This window comes from Ursus maritimus, unplaced genomic scaffold (assembly GCF_017311325.1).
Source record: "Ursus maritimus isolate PB19 unplaced genomic scaffold, ASM1731132v1 scaffold_8, whole genome shotgun sequence".
In the NCBI taxonomy this organism is placed as follows: Eukaryota; Metazoa; Chordata; class Mammalia; order Carnivora; family Ursidae; genus Ursus; species Ursus maritimus.
The window spans coordinates 20,828,363-20,854,326 of NW_024426996.1; the positions used below are offsets into that span (position 1 = coordinate 20,828,363).

At 38.2% G+C, this 25,964-nt stretch overlaps 1 long non-coding RNA gene across 1 annotated transcript in view; it reads right to left on the reverse strand.

Annotated features, from left to right (window-relative positions):
• Positions 1–25,964, reverse strand: part of LOC103665343 — a 406,966-nt gene that overhangs the window by 380,422 nt on the left and 580 nt on the right. Inside the window, exon 2 of the long non-coding RNA XR_569272.2 lies at positions 23,939–23,992. This is a non-coding gene — a long non-coding RNA (uncharacterized LOC103665343). The remainder of the gene's footprint in view (positions 1–23,938; positions 23,993–25,964) is intronic.

Sequence of the window (25,964 nt, forward strand, 5' to 3'; positions counted from 1 at the left end):
AAAAAAAAAAACTCTGGAGCACAGTGCATTTCTACATAAACAATGGGAAAGCAAAAATTAGAAAGTGGTTTCGTATAAAACAGAATCAAATAATATAGAATACCTAAGAAATTTACTGAAAGCTATGCAAGACCTCTACCCTGAAAACTATAAAACATTTCTGATAAGAATTAAATATTTGAATAAATGGATAATACCATATGCATAGATTTGAATTTTCAACATTGCTCTTTTCCATTCATCCAAATAAATCTATATACTCAATGCAAAATCCTAGCAGTCTTTTTTGAAGAAATTGAAAAATTGATTCTAAAATTTACATGGAATACAAATGACCCAGATTACACAAAATAGTATTTTAAAGGGACAAAGTTGCAGGACTTACACTAGCTGATAAAGCTATCAAGACAGTTGTGGTATTGGCTTAGGGATAATATGGACAAATAGAATACACAGTTCAGAAATACACCCATGTGTATATGGTCAATTGACTACTGACCAATGTGGGATGTAAATTTATTGGGAAAAGAAAATCATTTTGCAAAAGGTACTAGAACAATTAGATATACATGTGGAAAAAAATTAAACCTCAACTCCTACCTTGCTCCATGCACAAAAATCTATGAGATATAACGTGGACCTCCACATAAATGCTAGAACCATTGTGTTTCTCAAAGAAAACACAAGACAATATTTTTATGATCTTAGACTTGGTAAAGATTTTGTAGAAAGAACAAATAAAATCACTAACCATTAAAAAGAATACCTTGTCCTTTTAAAATATATAATATTATCAAAAAGTTCCTCTACCACCACCCAAAATACTGTCTCCCCACTCCCTCCTCAATATAGTAAGCTCTTTGTAATTGTTGTTGATAGTGGTATCAGTGTTATTTGTGGTGGTCGTGGCCACAGTGGCAGTTGTGGTGGTTATATCACCCATAGTTTAGTGAGAGACAGACACATATACAAATAATTATATAATGATGGAGTAAGAATTACAATATTGGTACCCAGAAATAAAAAGTAGGGATCTGTATAAGAAAGTCAGGTGAACTTTACACACACACACACACACACACACACACACACACACACACAAACAAAGAAGCATTTGAACTGAATCTTAAAGAACAATCTGCCAAACTGAGAAATAGGGAAAAATCTTGGAAGAGGGAAAGAACATCACATATCATCAAAAGGGTGGCTGCAACTGTTCCTTCAGATGACATCTGGCTATAGGTTCCCAGTAACTTCAGGAAAATCACAGATGCTAGTCAGAGCTGGAAACTCTTCAACCAACTTAACATTTTACAGCTGATGTATCTGAAGCCCAAGCCCAGAATAACTTTCCCCAAATCATAAGCTTGTTAAGTGGAAAAACTCAAGGGAAGAATTATTTTAGTCCATTATTTTTCTACTACAATGAGCTGCTTTCCTGAAGCAACAAGAGAATTTATTAAAATAAAAAAGTATTTCTATTGTAATAAATATCCTTTTATTCCAAATACATCAGGTTCAAATAAATACTACTATTTTCAAACAATATACAAAGATAATTTTTTTGGTGCCTCTCTAGCCCTATAAAATTCTAAAAAGTCTTTTGATTCTGAATGGTTTATTGTTAAATATGGCTCTTTAATCTAATTTTTAAAAATTGACAATCCATGAGTGCTATGTAGAATAACTCTGGATTTATCAGAATATTATTAGTAAGTGGAAGCTTAATAAACTATTTATGAAATCAACAAATTACATATTGAATATACATTATATGCAATATAACATATTAAGCGCTCTGGAGCATACTAGAGCACATAAGCCATTGTAATTTGGCACCTGCTACCTACTCTGCAGTTTATTTGTGTCACTTAGTGCTTTAAGTCCTAAGATGTGTCATCCGAAATACACAGGTTTATATTCTGGCTCCACTTACTTAGCAATGTGATCTTGACCAAATAATCAAACCTCTTTAAAAAGCTTAGATTCCTCCTCTATAAAATGAGCTAATACTGTTACCCAGTTTATGAGTTGCAGTGAATATTTAAAAAAAATACCAAAGCAGTCAAAATATTGCTTGACACATGGTAAGGAGTCATCAGTAGGTATTGGTTGATATCATCATAATCACCATTTTTATCATCTTCACCTTCCCATGATGATCTAGGTCTATCTAGGTCTTAGCTTGGGTTCCTCAGAAAACCGAGGCTGAATCAAGATTAAGTGCTGGTACTTACTCTGGGGCATAAAAAGTAGGGCAGTGAAAGAGAGGAAAAGGGGGGAAAGAGGTAACGAAGAATAGAAAACTGTGAAAAGGACTTGTTATCCTACTGGTCACTGCTTCATAATGAGCTATAAAAAGACACAGCAGATCTTTCAGCTGATGCTGCTTGGCTCTGCAGTGCCTCTTCAGATGAGCTATATAACTGTGTAGCTGGAATCATCCACGTAAAAGGGAAAGAAGGGGACGGGAGTATTTACTTTCCCCCTCCCCTCTCCATTTTCCCATTAGTCGAAGTTTGTTCCATGGCAGTAGCACACACCACACTTCTATGTCGTGTCATCTAGCTCTTAAGGTGGCCACTTAAGATGCCAGATACTGCACCCACTATTGTGGGATTTCTTCCAAGCCTAAAAGTGTTTAGAGGTGTCAGAAATTCTTGAGTTGTGGCCAGTAAACCTGACTGCACTGCAGCAAATCGCAGATAGTGACAGTATGCATCACTGCCAAACCTCTGACAGCATGGCCCAGCAATGATGACAGAATCTGAGGCAGGACATCAGATCTGTGTCACACAACACTCTTGTTCTCACATACCAACAGTCTAAAACTAGAGACCTCTAACAAAGGTGTATTAGTCAGGTTTTGCTGCAATAATGCTGCATAACAAACCACCACCAAATTTCAATGGTTTAAAACAAAAAACGTGTATTTCTCCCTCACAGGTCTGCATGTCAACAGTGGACTGACTAGACTCAGTTAGGCTCAGCTTGATGCATGGTTAGGTTGGTTCCTTGTATCTGACCCTGGGACTCCGGACAAAAAAAAACTGTAGCTACCAAGGACATGTTCTTCTTACGGCCAATCGAAGGAGCATAAGAGAGGCCGATGGAAACTGGCCATGCCTCTTAAAGCCTCAGCTCAATGTTGCCAGACTGTCACTTCAGTGAAAAATAGCAACAATAACTCACAAAACTCAAGCTTATAATCCATTCATCTTCTAAGATTCCTAGCAACACCCCTAGTAAAACTATCCCCATTGTTGATATTTTCCATTTCTTCAGGATAATCTATATTTACTAACAACTAAAGTAGCACAGGTATTTAACTAAATTGGTTTCCATAATCACATTCTGAATCTTCTAAGTGCTCTTCTTCTAAGTCATCTTTCTTGTACTAAAATTTGATTATTGAACACAACTTGCATTTTACTTCATTAGCAATACCATTTGTTCCTATTAACACCCTGAGAGACAAAGAACATCTAGAGAATTGTAGGACTCCAAGTACTATGCATTCATGAACTGGAATTAAAAGTTCCTAAGCAATAGGGTTCTTGATACCAAGAATAGCCTAGCTGTTCCCTAGCCTTCTTCCAAGCCCCATGTGTTTGCTTAGTTAACACACTAAACTTTTTTTTTTTTTTTTTTTTTTTTTACTACTGCCAGCATTGCAAAGTCAAAATAGCTGTGGAGGAACAAGCTGTTCTGCCTCATGTCTCATCAACATTCCTTGCTCAGTGTATCAAAACACAGAGAGCATACAGAGCAAATGCAACAACTCCAAAAAGTTCCCTATTGGGGTTTTTCTTACTCTGAAACCATCCACAGCTGCCTACTCTGAACATAGAAGAAAGGTGGGTCTCCTACTCAAATCCAAATGAAGTCACAGCAAGCATTCATTTCAACTCTCATTTTGTCACTTAAGAAATAAAAACCTATCATGTAGGCCTGCATGAATTATTATCAAGATTAAACTTGCAAACAGGTTTACTTTCCAAAGGACTGATTTAAAATTATAAAGGGAAGTTATACTCCAGTTCCTTTTTAAAAAAGGGCATTGAACTAACAATAACCTGAATCTCCTTAGTCACCAAGGAAGGATTTTAATTTCAAAGAGCAACCATATCACAAGCTGTCCTATGTAAAGTATATAAGACAGGTTTATTTAAAGAATGCTAAAAGGAAATGTTGATAAGATGATCGAAACGATTTCCATTCACATCTCAGTTCAGCTAATCAATAGGAGAAAGACTAAACTAGTTGTCCACATTTGAACATATATAAAATTGAATATATAACTTATAGGCTTTCTCTTATTCATGATCTTGTAATTAAATTAATATCTATTCCAACAAAACAGTTCCTATTTGCATAGTTGAACGAAATTTTCATTAAACACAAAAACAGTTCAGATTTAGAATTAGGTTAGTATCTAAACCAATATTCAATACTTAATAAGCACTACTATTGTAAGTTACAAATGAGTGGCAATGAAAAACAGTCAAAGGGAACATTTGCTAGAAAGTAGTGATTTCTTGAGAACTCAAGAAGTCGTTGCTGTTCCAGTAAAGGTCAAGGTGATCTAAAACACCATTCCCGTCTACCAGTGTGTCTACCTTCCTACAGCATAAAGGGACAGTCTTTCCCATGCGTTCTCAAATGGCTGCAGGAGACAATCTGCATAGGCACATGGGAAGAGAGCCACATACCCAATGATCCAGCAACGCATTAAGACCAGGAAGAGTAACAGCTATAAGAGGAATAATGCAGTAAGAAATACAACAGATCTAAAATTTGAGCAGTTATACATAGAAAAACGGATAATTCTCTGAAGACAGAGGTCATGCCTCTAAAAAAAGACCAATTTGGAGTGGATTGTAAGGATTGATTTTTTAATACAGAACTTACAAGAGAAAATGGTACCGAACCAGGTGAGAAAAGAAGAAATTATCGACAAGATAGACCTAATCTTGTCAATATCCTCATCTTGTTTTAAAATATTTCACTTATATTTTAGTAATGAGATGTTAAGAGTCAACAGTAGGACTGTATACTGAGTATATAGGAATGCAATTCTTTTTAAGTTTGTTGTTTAAGTCATTATGTGGAGAATTCCTCTACTTATAGTAAAAGGCTACGCAGCTATGATAAAAACACCCAACAATATAGCGACTGTAAAAAAAAAAAAAAAGTATGTCTCCTATCAAACAGTTCTGAGGTGAGCAATCCAGTTTGGTGGGGGCAGTTCTGCTCCATTCCATCATTTGAGGTTCCAGATTCCTTCCATCCTATTGTCCATCATAACCAAGGGCATCTTTGTCTCCTGCATGGTTAAAGCTGAATGACCAGGAATTCTAGCTATAGGAAAAGGGAAAGAAAGCATGAAAGAGGAATGTCCACTGCCTACAGGACTAGAATGAGTTTAGACACCACACTTCTCTTCACATTCTATTAGTGAGAATGTAATCACACCCAAATGCAAAGGAATATGGAAATGTGGTCTAACCTCATTTCTTCAAAAATACTCTATTGCTGGGTCTTTCTAATACAGCAGCTTATCCTTTTATCCCAATTAATGGGCACACAGAAGAATAAGAGAACAAATTTTGTTGGTAACAATCTCCTCCATATTTACAAAAAATGGCATGAAAAAAGATAATTTTATAATAGTACATTTAACAATCTATATATGAAAGATTATTCTGTTCTCAGTCTGGTACAAATCATAGGAAAAAATTCAATGGGAGGAATTTTTGAAATAACGTAGTTTAAACTTCTAACACATAAGGAAACTGAGGCCCAAAGAAGGGAAATTGCCCACTCAAGCAGCTGATAAGAGAATCAGGATTGGAATCCATGTATACATATTGCTAGCCCAATGTTCTTCACAGGCTGGCATGAATTAGCTAAAACATACACCTGCCTAAGTCATCTGGCACTCTAGACAGTCAATCAAGAAAGTCTGGGCTCCTGAGTGGATTTTTTCCCCTCCTAAATTAACTATTTTGGATGTGTAGTCAATCCAGAAGTCCCAGATAACTGCTAATGCTCTATTTTCTATTTTAATATAAATAATTTATTTATGCGTAAGAGGAATCGGGAAGGATTTTTAAATACGCTTCCCTAGGAAAGACTGAATAATTTTGATGTAATGGTCAATCTTCCCTACTCAATATTTCCTTTTCACTGTTTAATCTTTCTCCATTCAAAAGCAAGACATTCTGTTCATTGCCTCCAAAGAGGAATTTAACCACAGAAAGCAAAGGAAAAAAGACATATCTTTGACTCTTTTTGTTTCAAGGATCTAGGCCTCGGATTCTCAACAGTGGTCTTACTGACATTTGGGGCATTCATTCTTTGTTATAGAGGGCTACCCTGTGTATTACAGGATATTTAGCAGCATCCTTAGCCTTTACCCACTAGATACCATTAGCACCCTTCCTCCTCCCCAGATGTGACAACTAAAAATGTCTCCAGACATTGCTAATGACCTTGGTGAGCAAAATTGCCTCCAGTTGGGAATTACTGATTTAGGCTGTTAGGCAAACAGAAAAGAATCAAGATATAGACAAAACATCTCAGATTAAGCAGTATGAATAAGCAAGAATTTGTTCCACCTCCTACACCCACCCATTCCTAACTTCAAAACAAGGCTAGAAAAATATTCCCCAGTCTTAGTGACAGGGACAGAGCCTTACAGGAAACAATAAGAATATGCATCAGTAAAGAACTCTGAGCCATTCCTTTGGCCAATTCCTGGAGATGTGGCAATACTCCCAGATAGGTTTCTGAGCAGAGGTTCAACAGCAGAGGAGATCTGCAGTATATTGTCCTGGTAAAGTCATGGGAGGTGTCACTATCCCAGAGAAGAAATAATTACAAAATATATCTATGTAACCCACAGCATGGCATGGGAGCAGCAGAATAATTTCTGGTCATTCAAGAGTGGCCTGGAAATAGTGAAGTAAATGGCAGACCAGAAGGACCCATATAGATGGGAGCAAAGGTCACCTCTGCAGCAACCAGATAGGAACACTGATGGTAAACCAGGCAGGCCAGGCAACAGCTCCAGGACACCAGAGTGGCTTGGTGGTGTTAAGGATCTGATGGACCCCTCCTCAACATCACATCTTGCTGATACTTAAGGCAGCTCCAGAGAAAGAAGAAGGATTCCCCAAATTTTATGAGGTTCATTTTCTGCTACTACAATTAAAAAGGGGCTGTATATTAGTTTCCTAGGGTGCCATAATAAATTACCATACTAGGTAGCTTAAAACACAGATATTCATTTTCTCACAGTTCTGGAGGCTAGCAATCTGATGTTAAGATGTCAGCAGGGCCACAGTCTCTAGGAAAGAATCTTTCCTTGTACCTTCCATCTCCTGATGGTTGCCACCAATCCATGTCCTCATTTTACTTGTGGATGCATCTCTCCAATCTCTACCTTCATCTTCACATTTCTCCTGTTTGTGTCCACATTACCTTTCTCTTATTAGGGCCCACCTTAATCAGTATGACCTAATCTTACGTTGATTATATCTGCAAAGACCCTATTTTCCAATAAGGTCACACTCAGATACAAGGTGGACATGAATTTGGGGGGACACTATTCAACACAGTTATAGGTTATAATAGAAGTTAGGCAAAATTTAGAAAAAAAAATTATATCTTTTGCCTACATGCATTTATTGGTTTGTACCCAATAAAAAAATTTCTCTGCTAGGATTCCTTTTTTTTCCCTAAGATTTTACTTATTTATTTTTGCCAGACAGAGAGAGAGAGAGAGAGAACACAAGCAGGAGGGAGGGGCAGATGGTGAAGCAGACTCCCCACTGAGCAGGGAGCCCAATGTGGGACTCGATCCTAGGACCCTGGGATCATGACCTGAGCCGAAGGCAGACGCTTAACTGATTGAGCCACCCAGGTGCCCTCTACTGTGGTTGTTAAGAAAATTTAGATTCTTCTTTCAGCATAAGACAGCTGTACCATAACATGTGTTAAAACATCCACTATAAACATCCACACTGTCACATATAATTAGTACTTAAAACCTTTTTTTTTTTGTAAAATTAGCTAACGAGTTAAAATAAAAAGAAGACAGTACGAATAACTTTCACCTTTCTTGCTAGTAGAAACTGTTCTGCCTCAATGTGCTTTTCTTCCCTTGCAAAATTGTTCAGGTAGATCATGGTACTAACACTAAGAAAGAGCATTCATGTTTAATATGTGATTTTGAGCAAGGCAAGAAAAGAACAAGAGCAAGAGGCAGAAAATGGTTTTAACAAAAACTATACACTCATATAACTCACAGGTAAACTCCAAAATATGCTCACATTTAGAGCAACTCATATTTCCTTATACTGTTATCCAAATCCATGCCATTAAAATAACCATGCAAAATAAGAACATCAGCAATGTACCAGCTGAATTCTGTGGGAAATTCTGATGGAAAGAGCATACGGTTTTTTATAGTGTTCAGCCTGTTTTGTTTGGTTTTTATTTACTTATCTATTTGCACAGGAGAGGAGGATAAAACAAAATCGTCATTCCTCAACCAACAGGCAGACTGGGTGGTGCTGACCAGAATCGCCCGAATGAGCCACCCTGGGTGAGGAGTGTGGGGAAACTATTCTCCCCACTCTACCTTGACCAGCACATGACTACTATGTCTACCATCAAAGACATACACATTTGCCATTTGCATGTACCTGAGTATAAATTATATGGATGGGATATGGTTGGTCAACAAACATTTTTTGAGTATGTACCATGTACTAGATCCTGTTCTGTACAAGTAACATGGTAAAAATGGACAGCAAGAATAGCAGTGATGTGGGAAAGAATCAGCCAAAGGAGAGGAGTTACGAAAACTGAGTTGGGGCACTGTTGTTTGGCAGGGACCCTCAGTCGCATCATTGTTACTGTAGTAAGTTGGCAATGAGAAGACTTAAAATGTTAGTGGGGTTAACATTTCATTTGAAAATGAGCTCCACAAACCTTTTTAGGACTTTTCCTCCCTTACCTCATCCCTGATCATGTTATTGTACTGTACTAATCACATGACCTTTTCACTAAAGGGAAAAGAAATATAAAGAAATCTAATTGAGGTTTGTGATCATGTCATTTGCTAAACCCTAGGTAGGATATTGATAATATTTAAGACAAATGAATCCGAGGAAGCAGAGTTACATAAAATTTCTCAATCACATTCACAACTTATTTTGTGGTAATCCATCAATCTGGTGGATTGTTGAAAAATGTGGCAAGCTGAATCAGTTTTTAATACATCCAAACATAGCATCTAGATCAATTACCACAGTCTAGTTGTTTGATCACACAGATGTGTCCTTAGTTCCTGAAGTATTTACTAAGTAGTAACCTAAGATAACCTCCTACTCATAAGGAAAAACCTAATCACATAATTTATCCGTCTATCCAGCAAGCCAGCCAGCCAGCCAACAGTACTTATTAACTACCTATTATAAGCCAGATGTTACACTAAGCAATTAGGAATATCAAGAAGAAAAGAAATTATCTCTGTCCTCAAGTAATTCATAATATTGTACAGTAATCTCAAATTTTTTTTACTGCACACCACCACCAAGAAAAAATTTTGAATGCATCCACCCAATACCGAAAACAGGTATCTCTTTATTTAAAATTATAAGTAATACTGTATTAATAAAATGAGTATACATTATGTATAACAACACTACTACATTCATATAATACATCTACAGAGATAGATAAGTTACATCAGAAAAAAAAGGCACAAAAATTGAAGTTAAAAGGACTAAAATGAGAAATAAATAGTTCTACATATAGTAAGAGAAAGAGTTCAAAGGGAAGAACCAGACTCTTAAATCAGTAACATCAGGGACAGTATCCAAGGAGATAGGTCACAGATCTTTTGCAAGGGTACACCGAATGTGGCCTTGTTGTTGTCTGCTTATGCCAGACTTCCTTGTTCCAGCTTTAGGACTGCAGCATACAACATTTCCAGGTATAAGAGAGTAATGTCAGCTAGCCCTACATAAATGATTTAGAACACAAACTTTAGGGATAGAGAAAAATAATTTTGCTTTGGAAAATTCAAGACCACCTCAGTTTTAATTTTCTATAGAAATTTAAAAGAGATTTCAGAATGCTGACTGAAGCTTAAGTAGAAAATAACACATTATCCACAAGTTCTTTTTTGCAGTCATTAATAACATAACAATGAAAAGCCAAATTCTGCCACATTATTGGCAACCATCCTTGTATCACTAAAAGGAATGATCTTATCATTGACAGATGCTAAGACTCAGTGGTTTGAATCACACCATGTGTTACAAATTAAAAGGGCTAAAATCACAGTAATGCTAATATGGAAAAGAATAGGAAAAAAACAATTGTTAGGAGCTGCAGGACCAACATTTAAAAGTAACCCACATATAACAACCCAAAAAAGCTGTGCATAAAATTCGATGACATATTAGTCCAAATGGGTGCACTTAGCAAGTCTAGGTCCAGTCCCCATAAAGCTTGCCATGAAAAACAAGTAGCCATACTATGTTTCTATTTCCATTAGAAAGATTGATGTAGGTTTACACATAGAAAAAAACTGTAAGAATATATACTGAGCTGTTAACATTACTTGTATGTGAAGGGGTTGGAATAAGGAAAACTTTTACCTTTGTAAACATCCACGTCTCTAAATTTGAATTTTATAAGGATAATTTAATTATTCTTATAATCAGGGAAAATATGTAACTATTTTAACAAACAAAAAACCTTACTGAAAGCAATCATATTATGGTATAATGGAAAATATACCAAATTAAAAATCAGTAGAATTGGGTTCACAAAATCAATGCTGCCACTCACGAGCCACGAAATAGATGGTCATTAATATTGGTGCAGTGCTGGTGCTGGTAGTAGCTGCCATTATAGCAAAATGTTTCAACCAATTGACTCCAAAAGAGCCCTTAAATTTGCCCGAGCCCCCACTCAATGGAATTCTGCCTCTTTCATATATATCGTATTCCAGCATTGCCCCCTACCCACTATATGTTGCATTACAGCCTGCTCAAAAAGATGGGGTTTTTTCCACCTGCGATAGAGTAACACACATACTAAAAATATCATTTAATGGGCTTTAATCTTTACAAAGGCCTCCTAGACCCCTCCCTTAGACAACAGCTAGAGGATGGGCAAGCAAAACTGCTTAGTGGACGATGACATATGTGTACTGAATGATCATCTCTGGAAAGTGAAAACTACCTAACGATCCTCACTGGGAGGTTCCCCAGCCAGTGACCCAGGAGAGTATCTCTCTGTTCTAAGTCTGATGATTCCTCTAAGCCTGAACAGTCCTGGGTTCAAACTTTCATCCCCTCTAAATAGTGCAGCATAAGTCCCATAAACTCTCTGATTAGGAGAACATTCCAAGCACATATATAAAAGTGAGGCTATCTCTTGTTGCTGTACTACACGATGTCACATAAATTAATTCATGAGTAGCTTCTTGAGTTGTATTTCAACAAACATTTAGCAACTGCTATTATGTGCTAGATACTGTGCCAAGAGCTGGACATGAATGAAATATGGTCCCTACCCTTAGAGTTCTGCATAATAGTATCTTAAGTTGGCATATGGAAACAAAAGTTAAAGATACATGTTTTCATTCATAGGTTCATTTCTTCATGCTAATAGACAAAGAAGCCATGGACCTAATCCTCAGGAGCTTGCTTATTATTTGGTCTACACTGATTTACAGGAACAGAAGTGGGAGGTGAGATTTTTAAAAATCCTTTAGTGAGTCAACACACATATATGAAGCATTTCCTATGTCCATGCCAGGGATACAAAGGTTCCATGCCAAGGATACAAAGAATATGAAAACGACTTGACAAGAAACTAATGGGAAACAAATTAGAGAAGGAGGCAGTAAGTGCTTCGCTCTGTAACTGGTCAACCACATCTTCCTGAGGATTTGAGGAATTTGCCCCTGAGGAAAGACACTGGAACAATCTTGAGAGATCATTTCTTGCTAGGTAGAGAAGAGAAAAGAAACGGAATGGCCGGGAATACCACCAGACAGATAGGGAAAAGAAAGAACAAAGGTAAGCAGGAGGTCCTGACTATACTAGGCTTAGCCCAGGAGAGACATGCCGGACTTTAGGGCCCCCCGAAGCTAGCATTGGCAACTTTATTAAAATGCACTGAACTCAGGGATTCTCAGATCATCTTTAGTGAATAAAGACCCTGGGGATAAACTTCGAGGATAAAGAATGCAGGAGAGCCCTGAAAATAACCGCAGTGAGAAGGGACAGCAGCTGGAGGCCAGGACCAAATCGGACTTCTGATCTGTGTTTGGGGAACTGCTAGCTCCTGAGAGCACTTTCAGCAGTTTTCAAACTTTCGTGAGAGAAAGAATTGATGTAGTTTCTTATAAATTGTCCAGAAAACCTAGTTCTATAGTTGTGATGAGAGACAAGTCTAAGATTGTGTCTTTTTTTTTTTTTTTTTTTTTTTTAACAAACACCCCTGTAATTCAGATGCAGACCATCAACAGACCAACTCTAAGAGGCACTGCCTCAGAGCTACACCAAGGGATCTGATGAAAGAGGGAAAGATTCCACAGGATTTTCCTCTGGGATATGAAACCCTAAATGTTTCAAAAGTGTACCAGAAAATTAGAGGCTCTCACTCAACGTGAATACTGAATACTGACTCGTCAGAGCCACATGCAGAGCTGCAGAGCTAACACTGTTTTGTGTGTTTGCCCAGAAAGCATCACGAGAGTCATCTGAGCCTAGAAGCGTGTTTTTTGGAAATACCACGGGATAGTGATAAAGCAATTGCTATTTTTCTGGGCATGTTGCTCATTCTGCTTAATTCTTCAATCCTGTGGCTGCCTGTTTCTGAAAGGCTGTAGTATCGGTGCCAGCTCCGGCCACAAGCTGCAAGGAAAAGCTAAAGTCCAGGTGGAAATGAGGCTGATGAGCTGGGCCTCCACGCAGGAACCAGTCAGCTTTGAGCACTTCCCCAAGCTCAGTCACATACCCCACACCAAAGAAGGAAAATAAGTCAGAAATGAGATAGAGAGGGTGGTACAAAATGAAACCCAGGGGAGGGGAGGAGCTTTTCATCCATTGTCCGAGCCGAAGATTGCCTTTCCAAAAAATTCTTTGTTTACTGTTCCTGAGGAAACTAGGACAAAAAATTATATTATTTTATGTTAAAGATAGAGGTAAAACAGTAAAGCCATTTAAAAAGTATATGAACTTGATCACCCAGTTTTCTATTTAAAAAAAAATTTATATGCAAATTTCTAATGGGAAGTCTGATTTTTATTTAGGAACTGCAAATCAAATATAGATAACATATTGATTTTTTTTTTTTTTTTTTGACCTTAGTACACTGACTCTAAAATCACTTGTTTCTCAGCCCTATCTCAGTATAAGGCTCAAGGGCTCAGGGGTTAGCATTCTGCAGGAAAAGAGTGACATCTGCGGGAATACTGTGTTACTACACAGTAAAATCCACAAGAATTCTCAAAAATCAAACAATTCATCAGCACACAGATTACACACTCAGCACGTTGCCTGGCATACACTAAACTCTCAACAAATAGTTATTGTTGTTGGTGTGATGGTGATGGTACATGCTTTTGCACTGCATTTCCTGAAATTAAAAAGCAAAAACAAGGGGCGCCTGGGTGGCACAGCGGTTAAGCGTCTGCCTTTGGCTCAGGGCGTGATCCCGGCGTTATGGGATCGAGCCCCACGTCAGGCTCCTCTGCTGTGAGCCTGCTTCTTCCTCTCCCACTCCCCCTGCTTGTGTTCCCTCTCTCGCTGGCTGTCTCTATCTCTGTCGAATAAATAAATAAAATCTTTAAAAAAAAAAAAAAAGGCAAAAACAAGCTCAAGGAAGAAAAGGGCCAGAGGCTATTCTAATTACTCAGATCAATCTTCTGTTTTTCATAAGATCCTTCCAGACAGATAAGAACCTATCTTCTTTTTAAAGATCTTTAGAAGGAAACTCCACAGCCTCCCACATCAATACCATGGTTCTATAATCTTCAGCAGGGCCATGCTTAGGGAAACTTAGTTAAGCATGTAAATGTAGTTTAGAAAGTTCCCCTACCTCTCCTTTCAGAATAGACACCACCCGCTCATTTTAGAACATACATTCCTTCATCTGTTCAATAAACATTTGTTGTGCACCTACTGTGTTCCAGGCACTGTTCTCTAACCTGAGTACAATGGTGAACCAGATATATTTCCTGTCCTTGATGGGTTCACCGTCCGCTGATCCTTTAAGACTTCAGGTGTTCCTGCCTCCTTTTCCCGGTCTCCCACCTCTTTTTTTTTTTTTCAATTTATTTTATTTTATTTTAGAGAGAAAGAGACAGCAAGCATGTGGGCAGGGGGAAGGGCAGAGGGAGAGAACAGACTTCCTGCTGAGTGGGGAGCCAACATAAGGCTTGATCTCATGAACTCGAGATGATAACCTGAGCCAAAACCAAGAGTCAGCCACTTAACCTACTGAGCCACCCAGGCGCCCCTTCCACCTCTTTTTTCAGCTCATTTGTTCTTCCTTATAAACACTGCGTGCTAGGAACTTCCCACAATCTTCCTCACTCCCAGCAATACCACCCTACCAAGGCAAACACTCCAGGGGAACACTAAAATAAAATTATTTTGTATAAATTATTTTCTATAGAAATAGAAAAAAATTGAAAGGACTTATGGTTACATCTTGATCGTTAGGGGCTAACAAGCTATGTTTATCATTTATGGGGGCTTTTAAATATAATTTTCAATGTGCAGCCATTTGGAGATTAAAAATTTTAGTGTAGTGTCTATATCTCATTTGTGAGAAATCAAACCTCACTATTGTTATAAACAGTTTAGGCTAAAAAACCCTGACTCCTAAAGTAATGAAGAAGCTTACCACACTCAAGCCTTACTGATTTTTGCTCTGTAAGCGTATTTAGTGTATTTAGAGTATTTAGAATATCAGTGTATTTAGAATATCATGCTTGGGACTAATATGATTGGCTATGCAATTAGTAAAAATAGATTTGATCCTAATATTCACTTTAAAGATTTTGAGGCAACATTTTTTGCTCATTCCTTTATTCATTGAAATCTGTAAAGCAGTTTGGTGTTCCATATAAAACTGAGCATGAAACTACCATGTAACCATGACCCAACAACTGCATTTTGGGACATTTATCCCAAATAAATGAAAAATTATGTTTGTACAAAAACCTGTACACTACTGTTCAGAGCCCAAAACTGGAAATATCCCAGATGTCCTTCAACAAGTGGCTGGTTAAAGAAACACTGGCACATAAACATCATGGAACACTATTCAGCAATAAAAAAAAAAAAAGAATGAACTAATCACACACACAACATCTTGGATCAATTTCTAGAAAATTATCCTGAATGAAAAAGGCCAATTCTAAAAGGTTATATACACTGCATGATTCCATTTATATAACATTCTTGAAATGATAAAACCATAGAAATATTGGACAGGTGAGTAGTTGTCAAGGGATAAGGAGAGAGTGAGAATAAGAGTCAAGTAGGTGTGGCTCTAAGAGGACAACAGGAAGTATCCTGTGGTGATGGAGAGTCCATATCTGGACTGTATCAACATCAATACCACAGTTGTGATACTGTACTACGGTGTCACCACTGGAGGAAACTGGGCAAAGAGTACAAGGGCTTTCTCTCTATATCATTTTTTTACAATTGCATGTGAGTCTACAATGACCTCAAAATAAAAAGTTTATTTAAAAAAAAAAAGATACTGAACACCTAAAGCAATGGAACTACAAACAGAATAAAGACCACTTAAAGGACACTAAATACCTGCAGGAAAGAAGGCAATTACAATGGAGTGGGTAAATTCAATTCTACAGTTTGCATGGATGCCAGGGGGACACAGAGGAAAAGCACTGAACCTCTAACTGGAATAAGGGATATGAAAAGTTTCCCAGGGGCATCTGGGTGGCTCAAGTCGGTTGAGCAACTGACTCCTGATTTTTGCTCAGGTCATGATCTCAGGGTTGTGAGATCAAGCCTTTCCCTCTCCTTCTGCCCCTCGTCTCTCTCTCTCTTTCTTCCCTGCTTCTTTAAAAAAAAAGAAAGAAAGAAAGAAAGAAAGAAAGAAAGAAAGAAAGAAAGAAAGAAAGAAAGAAAAGTTTCCCAGAAAAGGTGATGCTGCAGTAGAGACTGGAAGAATAGTGGGAGTTATCCTGGCACAGAAAGGAGAGAAAGGGTGAAGGGCATTCTAGCAGAGGGAACAGCGTGTGCAAAGGAGATTGGAAATAATGCAGTGCATTCAGGAAACTCTGAGTAGCTCAGTATCTCATTTGTGTGGTGGGTAAGGCAGCTATGTGAGACAGGGCTCACTGCAATCCAAAGGCAAGGTCTAGGACAAGCCCTTATTTTAAAGGGCTTGAAGTATATCCTGTAGGGTATAGCCAAAGACTACAGGTTTTTCTGTTTGTTTATAGCAATAAATAAGATTTAGGTTTTAAAGGGCATAGGGGAAGAAACTGGATTGAGTTGAAAGTGGGGACTGGAAGTAGCTTCTGAGCTATGACTGAGATTTAAACTACTAGTCGCAGTGACAACAGGAATGAAGAAAAGGGATGGATTTGAGAGACTTAACAGAGACAGAATCCAACAGTATATAGTGATTATTTGAATGTGAGAAGAGATGAGGGAAGAATCTAGCACACAATCGCAAATGAGGGGAACTAGAATGCTACCACCAACCCAGAGCGGACATCCCTATTAATAATCATACTCTTCACATCTCACATCAGCTCTCCCAGGAGCCACTACTTACCTATCAGGGTTAGCAAATAAGTTGTATTTACTTTCCACCTCTTCCTTAGATGACTCCTGAATTTCTAGATAGATGGTGGTACGACTACCCATAAAAATAGGTGAAACAAGAATTGAAGAGAAAAATTTTGAACTTGGTTTGATATGTTCCTCAGTCTGATGGTCATGAGAGACAAGTGGAAATATCTAATAGGAAACTGGATATTTAGGTGTATAGCCAGTGTAGAAATTCGGGTATCAGTAGCCATACACGTGCAAATTAAACCAAAGAATCAAGAAGATTAAAGCCTAATTACAGTGTGTAAAGAGAGAAGGAAAAAAGGATTAATAGCAGAACCCTCAGGAACACGGATATTTGTGAGACGGACAAAAGAAGTGACCACAAAAGAGACTAAGACATATGTTAAGAAAAATAAAAAGAAAACCAGGAGAGCATGGTTACTGAAACCAAGGAAAGAAAGAAAGGTGAAGTGGTCAGGAAATAAGTGCTGCAGATAAGTCAGTAAAATAAGGACTAAAAAGTACCTGTTGACAGAGACTTAAAGATGGCAATAGTGGTCGCATCACAGATTTTGGGTTTTCTGCACTTACACAAAAATAGAAGAGCTAAATAGCAAAACAAAAAATACATGAAAAAAATTTATAAAAATAGATAATATAATATCCCTACAAATCTCAAAATAAGAGTAAACCATAAGACTTGTGTCCTTTTACAGGTATATGTGAAGGAGAAAGCAGAAGGAAACCACAAGGCATCTGACAGACCAACAAATATTCATTGGAAAGGATGCAGAACAAATTGAGAGCCACAGCTGAAACTAGGAGGGCCTTTGTCCAACCCAGATAATATAAGAGATGTGGGGTATGACATAGAAGGACTGAGGCATTGTAGCCCTTATGAACGCTTAAGAATGACCCTCCAAGTCTCTCAGCCAGGACAGAGCCCCCACCCTATTTTGAGACAGCCTGCCATGAGTGCAATAGAAATTAAGGAGGACGGATACATAAGATAAAGGAAAGAAAAGGTGCAGAGAAAAGTGCAAATGACGAGCTGAGTTAGGAAAGGTCAGGAAAAAAGCTCCCAATTTTTGTATACAGAAACAAAAGCAGAGGGAATTCCAAAAAGTTAAGAAAACTATCTAAAACAAGGAGCTTTCTAAAGTTCAGGAAAAATAAATTTGCATAAAAATGAGCAATAAAAAAAATATAGAAGTCAAATCCCAAACAAAGTTACTATAATAAAAAAAGAGAAGAGAGGTGGCTCAGTCAGTTAAGCATCTGTCTTTGGCTCAGGTCATGATCCCAGGGTCCTGGGATGGAGCCCCAGCATTAGGTTCCCTGCTCAGTGGAGAGTCTGTTTCTTCCTCTCCTTCGGCCTCTCAGCCTGCTTCTGCTCTCCTTCTAATAAATAAACAAAAATCTTAAAAAAAAAAAAAAAAAAAAGAGAGAGAGAGACAGAGAGAGAAGAAGGGGCAGGGTACCTTCCCCATATATCATGAGAGCATACAAAAAAATACATTCTCAAAAAACAGATCAAAACTGCAATGTGCAACTTCAAAATGAGCTTAAGGACATTAAGAAAATGATAGAAGGGGGCACCTGGGTGGCTCAGTCAGTTAAGCTTCTGCCTTTGTTCAGGTCATGATCCTGGAGTCTGGATTGAGCCCCAAGTCAGGCTCCCTATCGGTGCCAATATAGGGATACTAAGAATCCTTGAAGAAGAAAAACAAAGTAAAGTAACAGAAACAAAATATTCGAAATCATATACTGAAAGATTAGCCATATACCTGAGAATATGAATCTAGAACAATCAACCCCAAGATATTCTAACAAAATTAATGAACTTTAAATTTTTTTGAAGATTTTATTTATTTATTTGAGACAGAATGAGAGTGGAGAGATAAAGAGAGAGCATATGAGTGAGGAGGGGCAGGGGGAGAAGCAGGCTCCAGGCTGAGCGCAGAGCCCGACATGGGGCTCCATCCTGGGACTCCGATGATGACCTGAGCCAAATGCAGACGCTTAACCGACAAAGCACCCAGGTACCCCTGAACCATAAATTTTTAAAAAATCTTCCCAGCATCTAATCAAAAGAATATATGATTTATAAGAAAATTAGATTATCTTCAGACTCAACTATAGCAATAATTTATGTGCTTGAAAATGAATTAATATATATTTAAGATATTCAAGGAAAGAACATATAAGTCAAGGATATTATATCCACAAAACTAACCTTTAAGTAAGAAGGACTCAGACAGACTTTTATCAACATACAGGAACTTCGAGAATATCGTTCCCACAAGTCCTTTCCAATGAATTTCATAGAGAACCCGCAGCAGAGAACTAAAACAACTAGAACATTAACATAAGGACTAGTAGTATTAACTAAATGTAGAAAGAAAGGAAGGTTAGGGGCGCCTGGGTGGCACAGTCGTTAAGCGTCTGCCTCCGGCTCAGGGCGTGATCCCGGCGGTATGGGATCGAGCCCCACATCAGGCTCCTCCGCTATGAGCCTGCTTCTTCCTCTCCCACTCCCCTTGCTTGTGTTCCCTCTCTCGCTGGCTGTCTCTATCTCTGTCAAATAAATAAATAAAATCTTTAAAAAAAAAAAAAAAGGAAGGTTAAAGAGAGACTGTATGTATATAATGTACACATAATACATACAACAAATGTATATATACATATACACATATACACAATATATAACATAATGTATATTATATACCATTATATAATATAAATTACATATAACAGCTGTATAAGCTGATGGTGTAGATATAGCTACAAATATAAAAACAAAAAGGAAGGGAAGCAAGAATAGGCATAGGATATGCAAAAAAATAACTTCAGTAATCATAATTGTGCTGATAATCAGTATTATAATCTGATATTGTGTGTATAATGCAGCATAAAACAAGTAATTATGTGATGTTCTAATTCAATCAGACTAAGCATCCTTGATAACCAGGATTCTCAGTGAAAACCCTGTAGTGCTGAATTTTAATTGGAAATATGAGCATGAATTCATATGGTATCTAATCTTTAAATATAAATATCTCAATGAGTATACCCAGCACTCATATTGTAGTCTTGAAATACGGTTTTCCATTAAAGAAAACCAGGGCTGTATTAGATTACAAGGGCAGCTGTAACAAAGTACCACAAACTTTGTGGCTTAAAAGGGTAGAAATTTATTCTCTCATATTCTGGAAGCTAGAAGTCTGAAATCAAAGTGTCAGCAGGACCACATTTCCCATGGAAGCTCTAAGGGAGAATTATTCCTTGTCTCTTGCAAACTTCTGGTGCCTTCAGATCTTCCTTGGCTTCTGAGAGCATAACTACCATCTCTACCTCTGTCTTCACGTGGACTTCTTTATGTGTCTGTCTTATCCTCTTCTATCCCTTACAAAGAAACATATCACCAGACTGAAGGTTCAACTCAATCCAGAATGATCTCATCTTGAGTCATTTAATTTATTTGCATCTGCAAAGACCATTTTTCCAAGTAACGTCACATTCACAGGTTCCCCAGAAGGACGTTATCTTTTGAGGAGCCACCACTCACCCCCTTATAGTTTGCCCACTAAAATTCATGTCTATCCAGCATACAAAATACGTTCATTCCATGCCAACATTCCCAAAAGTCTTAACCAGTTATAGCACCAACTCTAAAATCTCTTAAATATCATCAGCCCAAAAGTCCCAAATCTCATCAAAATTAGGTATGAATGAGATGCTAGGTATGATCCATCCTGGGACAAAATTCCTTTCCATCTGAAGTACTGTGAAACTAGAAAACAAATTATCTGCTCCCAAAACACAATGGTAGGACAGGCACAAGATAGACATTCCCACTACAAAAGAGAGATATTGGAAGGAATAAAGGGGTCACCAGTCCCAAGCAAATTCCAAATCCAGGAAGACAAATTCCTTTGGGTTTCAAGGCCTGAAAAAAATCCTCTATGTCCCAATGCTAAGCCTCTGAGCGTGTGATGGGACCTTGCCAGCCTCTGTGCAACTGGGGCTCTGCCCTTGGAGACATTCTTCCTTTTTCTCAAAAGGTAACACATGTTTGCAGCCAAGTAGATCTATCAGCCAGTTTCCTGCCTGTAGGATCTCAGAAGTCCAACAGTTTTCCCTCATTTTGTCTCTCTCTGTCCCCTTCAGTCCAAGCTGTCAGTGTTTCTGCTAATGCTACATTTTCAAAACCCATTGTGGGTCACCTATGTATGTCATGCAGGTCTACTCCATTAGACAAGACAGGGTTCTCCACAGATCTTTCCTGGATCACCCCATCTCTGTTCCCGGCTTCTGCTGAGTTGGCTAAGTAAATCCACAAGTCACAACCCCAATTTTTTAAGCAAAAGGTTGCCCAGCTACATCCTTGACCCTCTCTCTAGAGCATACTTTTCCAACAATGAACTTCTTAATTTTGATCCTTTATGATCTGGATAGTGTGAGAACCTCCCAAATCATCAAGGGCTTGAATCTTCTTTTCCTTAACAGTTCTTTCCTTCCATTTACCTCCTTCCTTAACATTTTAAATAGCAAGGAGAAACCAGTTTGCTCCTCTGACACTTTACATGCCTTCTTCTGGATCTCTGTCTTTACATGATCTTCTTCTGGGCCTGCATATCTAAAATCCTCCTCTCCTGGGGCGCCTGGGTGGCACAGCGGTTAAGCGTCTGCCTTCGGCTCAGGGCGTGATCCCAGCGTTATGGGATCGAGCCCCACATCAGGCTCCTCCGCTACGAGCCTGCTTCTTCGTCTCCCACTCCCCCTGCTTGTGTTCCCTCTCTCGCTGGCTGTCTCTGTCTCTGTTGATTAATAAATAAAATCTTTAAAAAAAAAATAAAATAAAATAAAATCCTCCTCTCCTTTCTCTTATAAAGATACCAGTCATTGGATTTAAGGTCCACTCTAAATTCAGAATGATTTGGAGATCTTAAACTTAATTTCATGTCCAAAGGCCCTATTTCCAAATAAAGTCACATTCAGAAGTACCAACAATTAGGACTTGAATACATCTTTTGAAGGCTACAATTGATCCTTGTGCAAGGGCTTTTTGGTGAAATTACTGATTATAAATCTAGAGCAGTAAATTCACATGATGAGGCAGGACCATTCTGACACACCAAAAAGAAAGAAGCTATTAAACACTACTAAGGTCATGCCATAAGAACTTAGGAGCCAATTTGAAGAGGCTCCCACTGACCAAAGATGAAACAGTTTGAGTATCAATGAAGAAATGAACTACAATGAACTGAAAATTATCAAATATCTTTAAATTCATGAGTTCAAAGTAATGTTCTTAATTGAATTGGTCCTTGTGAAGATAACAGGGAACCAACATGCTCTCTTGACACCTAGGTAAAGAGAATGAAAGAATCAATTATCTTGCTTTCCCTNCTTGAACTATACCACTGGGTAACCAAACAGTAAATGATGTGTATCTCCTTACAAAAACTATTCCAGTTAACATATGGAAACAAAATGACGAAATTTTATTATCACTATTTTGCAAACAGCGTGAATTAATGAATCTAGGCACTGAACATCAATAGTTGGTAACATCAAGAAAGAACAAAAACCAGACATTAGGTATCTCCAGATGAGAACACCTTACTACGTATAGTCTTGCCAAAAGGATCAAACAGGAATCTGATCAAGCTTCTGGATCCCACCGGCAATTTGCAGAAAGTACAGAGGACAGAGTAACATATAACTGTATAATGGTTCCACAAACAGCAGAATACAGACTATGAGAAAATGTATTATTTCTCTCACAGATAAATTGTAAGCAACGAAAGGAATGGAGGAAAATTTGTACATTTAAAAAAGGACTTAAAAGATAGATCAAGTTTTTTAAAAATGGGCAGACTAAAGCTACCACGTCAAGGGATGCAAACTTGGATAACAAAACCATCAAAAGACCCAAGGGGGTGACTTCTGCAATCAGAAGTCAGGGTATTCATTACTTTTAGAGGAAGGTTAAAGATTGTGATTGGTATGAGGAATAGGAAGGGGATACTGGCGTGGCTGGCAAAATCCATTTTGTTGTGGTTTGTTCGCTCCTGTATTTTTATTTTACAATAAAGAGGTTTTTTTTTTAAGTGTCCAATGAGTTTAGCATTCCTGGCAAAAGAAGTTTCAACAGAGCTATAGAACAAAAGTTAGACTGCAGTGAGATAAGGAATGAAAGGAAAGTTAGAAATGGGAATAATCAATGTAGACTTCTGTTGCTAAAAGTGTGGCTGAGAATGGAAGGAGAGAGAGCTTAAAAAGGGTATAGTTAAATTGATGAACTCTTTGTTGTTCACTTGTATTTTCAGATCAGCCTAATGGGACAGGGAAGCTGACATCATCAGCAAGGAACTGGTTAAGGTAACAGGGAAAGACAGAAAGGAGAGTACTGATAAAATGGGGCCAGGGGAGGAAATAACTCTGACGCTTAAGACACTGAGTGAATAGGGATATGGGGTGAAAAACAGATTTAGGAGAAAGGAAACAAGTTCATTTTTAATACTTCAAGTTTCTATGTCCAGTTCTAAATGTGAACCCAGATGCCCAGAAAGGAGATCTGGCCTGAAACTGCAGATTTGAGAAGCATCACCTTAAAGAAAATATATAGAGTAAAAATAGAATATTAAAAAAAAAAAAAAACTGAAGAAAGAATGCTGAAAAACACTCTGGCTTAAAGACCAGGTAGAGAAATAGCAGGTATCAAAGGTCCCTGGGATGGACGGGCCAGAGAGGTAAGGAAAAAATCTAGGTGAAAGATGTCCCCAAGGTCCAGAAAAAAGAGTTTGGGGATGGGGAGTGGTCTAAATGTCAATATTGCTGAGATGTGCAAAAGATGCCCTATTCATCTTTGTATTCTTAGCGTCTAGGAAAATGTCTGTCACATAGTTGGAACTCCCTAAGTGTAAACGTCCATTTGTGTCCATTTTAATACCTCCAAGTCTCACTCCAATGCTGTTAGAGTTGTAAAAAATGTAAAAAGGGTACACAGGAAGGAAGGAGGAAAGATAAGGGAAAGAAAAGGAAAAAGAAAAGAAGAATGAAAATATCTCACTCACCCAAATGCTCCATGCTGGTCCATGTCTCTCCATCACAGCTCACTGAAAATCATCCTATAAAACAAGGAATAACCCAAGTTTTCCCAAACTGCATATGCCTATAAAATACAGACTGACTCATTGAAACAGTACAAATTCAAAGTTTCCTTGCTCTTGGGCCAATGTGAGAATGCAGGGCTTCCAGCTCCTTGAGAACGCCTTCCCCGCCCCTCACCACAAGTGTCTCAAAACCTGAGATGTGTCTCACAGGTGTTCATGCTGGGGTACTGCCATTTCCCCACTATCATTTACTGGGTGGTTCACTTCTTCATCCTGTCACTTCAAGGGCACTGAGGTCTACTGCTACATGCAGCTGTTGACACCCCACCCATCCCCAGGTGCCAGGGACCCCACCAGGTGTTATTCCTCTATCAGGCCACTTACGTCTTCTGTCAAGCACCATGGCTGAACATCCAGAGTCCGCAAAATTCCAAAACTCCATGGCTCTCTGGGGGGAATTGTGCCCTCTCCCTTCTGTGTTCTCATCTATTAGATGTGCCCCAAAGCAATGTTGTTCCTGCTTTCATTGTCTTACAGACCTGAGTGAAAGAGCTCTCTCAATTTTTTTTCTCATAGACCTTTTTTTTTTCCTCTCTAGGATTCAGACATGGATTGTTGTGACATCATCATTCATTCATTTCATTTTCTTCAATGCTTGATGTCAAAGAGTACTTAATTTAAAAATTAAGTCACATGAATGAATTAGAGAGAACTGAAATGGGTTATAAAGTATTGAAATCATACAGAAGTTGTTTTGCAACAGGTTTCATGGGCAAATTGTTGACGATCAAAGCAGCCACCATTCTTAGTTCTTCACTCTAGTGTACCATCATTACCATAACCCAGCTACTTTCTCAATCTCTGATCATCTCTGAGCACCTTTCTACTTCTGTTTCAAATAACAGACTACAGGCTTTCTTCCCACATGTCCAGGTCAAATTCCTAAGAAAGAAAGTGATTGGATGGGTGGCTCAGTCAGTTAAGAGTCTGCCTTCGGCTCAGGTCATGATCCTTGAGTCCTGGGATGAAGCCCTGCTTTGGGCTCCCTGCCCTCTGCCTCTGCCCCTGCTCCTGCTTTCTTCCTCTCTCTCTCTCTCTCTCTCTCTCTCAAATAAATAAAATCAGGAAGGAAGGAAGGGAGGGAGGAAGGAGAGAGAAAGAAAGAGAAAGAAACTGATTGGACAAGCTAATTACCATGGCTATGGTATGGACATTTGTGTCAGGACACCTTTGCATCAGCAGTGACCACAAATTAGTGTCATGTGGTACCAGCAAGAATACATGCAGAAGGAGCCTCCCAGAAGGGGTCAGTGGGAGTGACAGGCATTCTCAGACATGAACTTCCTCCATTAGGAAATAAGAATTCCTGCATGTAGTAACCTTCAGTAAAGATAATGTATTAGGCACACAGTTAGCTCTCAAATATTAGTTTTAGTTCCATGGCTTAAAGAATTCCTTCGCATGACATTAAGTCCATTTAGGACATTTTTACCTTTCCAGCTTTACCTACTAATACATCTTCACTTGAATTGTAATAATGGCTAACATTTTTGGGGTGATAACAATATGGCTGGCATTTTTCTGTTACTAAATGGATTCACTCATTTAATCCTCACCACATAAAGTACTGCCATTAACCTAACCCTATTTTATCAATAAGAAAATTGAGACATAAAGAGGTTAAGTGCTTGCACAAGGGCACATAGCTAGTAAATGGCTGAACAAGAATTCAAAGCCAGGTACCATGGCTTCAAAGCTCAGAACTTAATCAGTACGCTATACTGTTTTCTCAAACATCAGCTAATATTACTACCGTAATAATAAATAAATAACAGGAATCATGAGTGATTACTGTATGCAAAAGAATGGGCTAAGAATGCTACATACAGGGATGAAACAGTTTCGCCCTGTCGCTGTTATTAAAAAAACATTTGCATCATAGTGCACAGCTGGAAATAAAGAAATCTTTAACTTTTCCTCTAAGCAT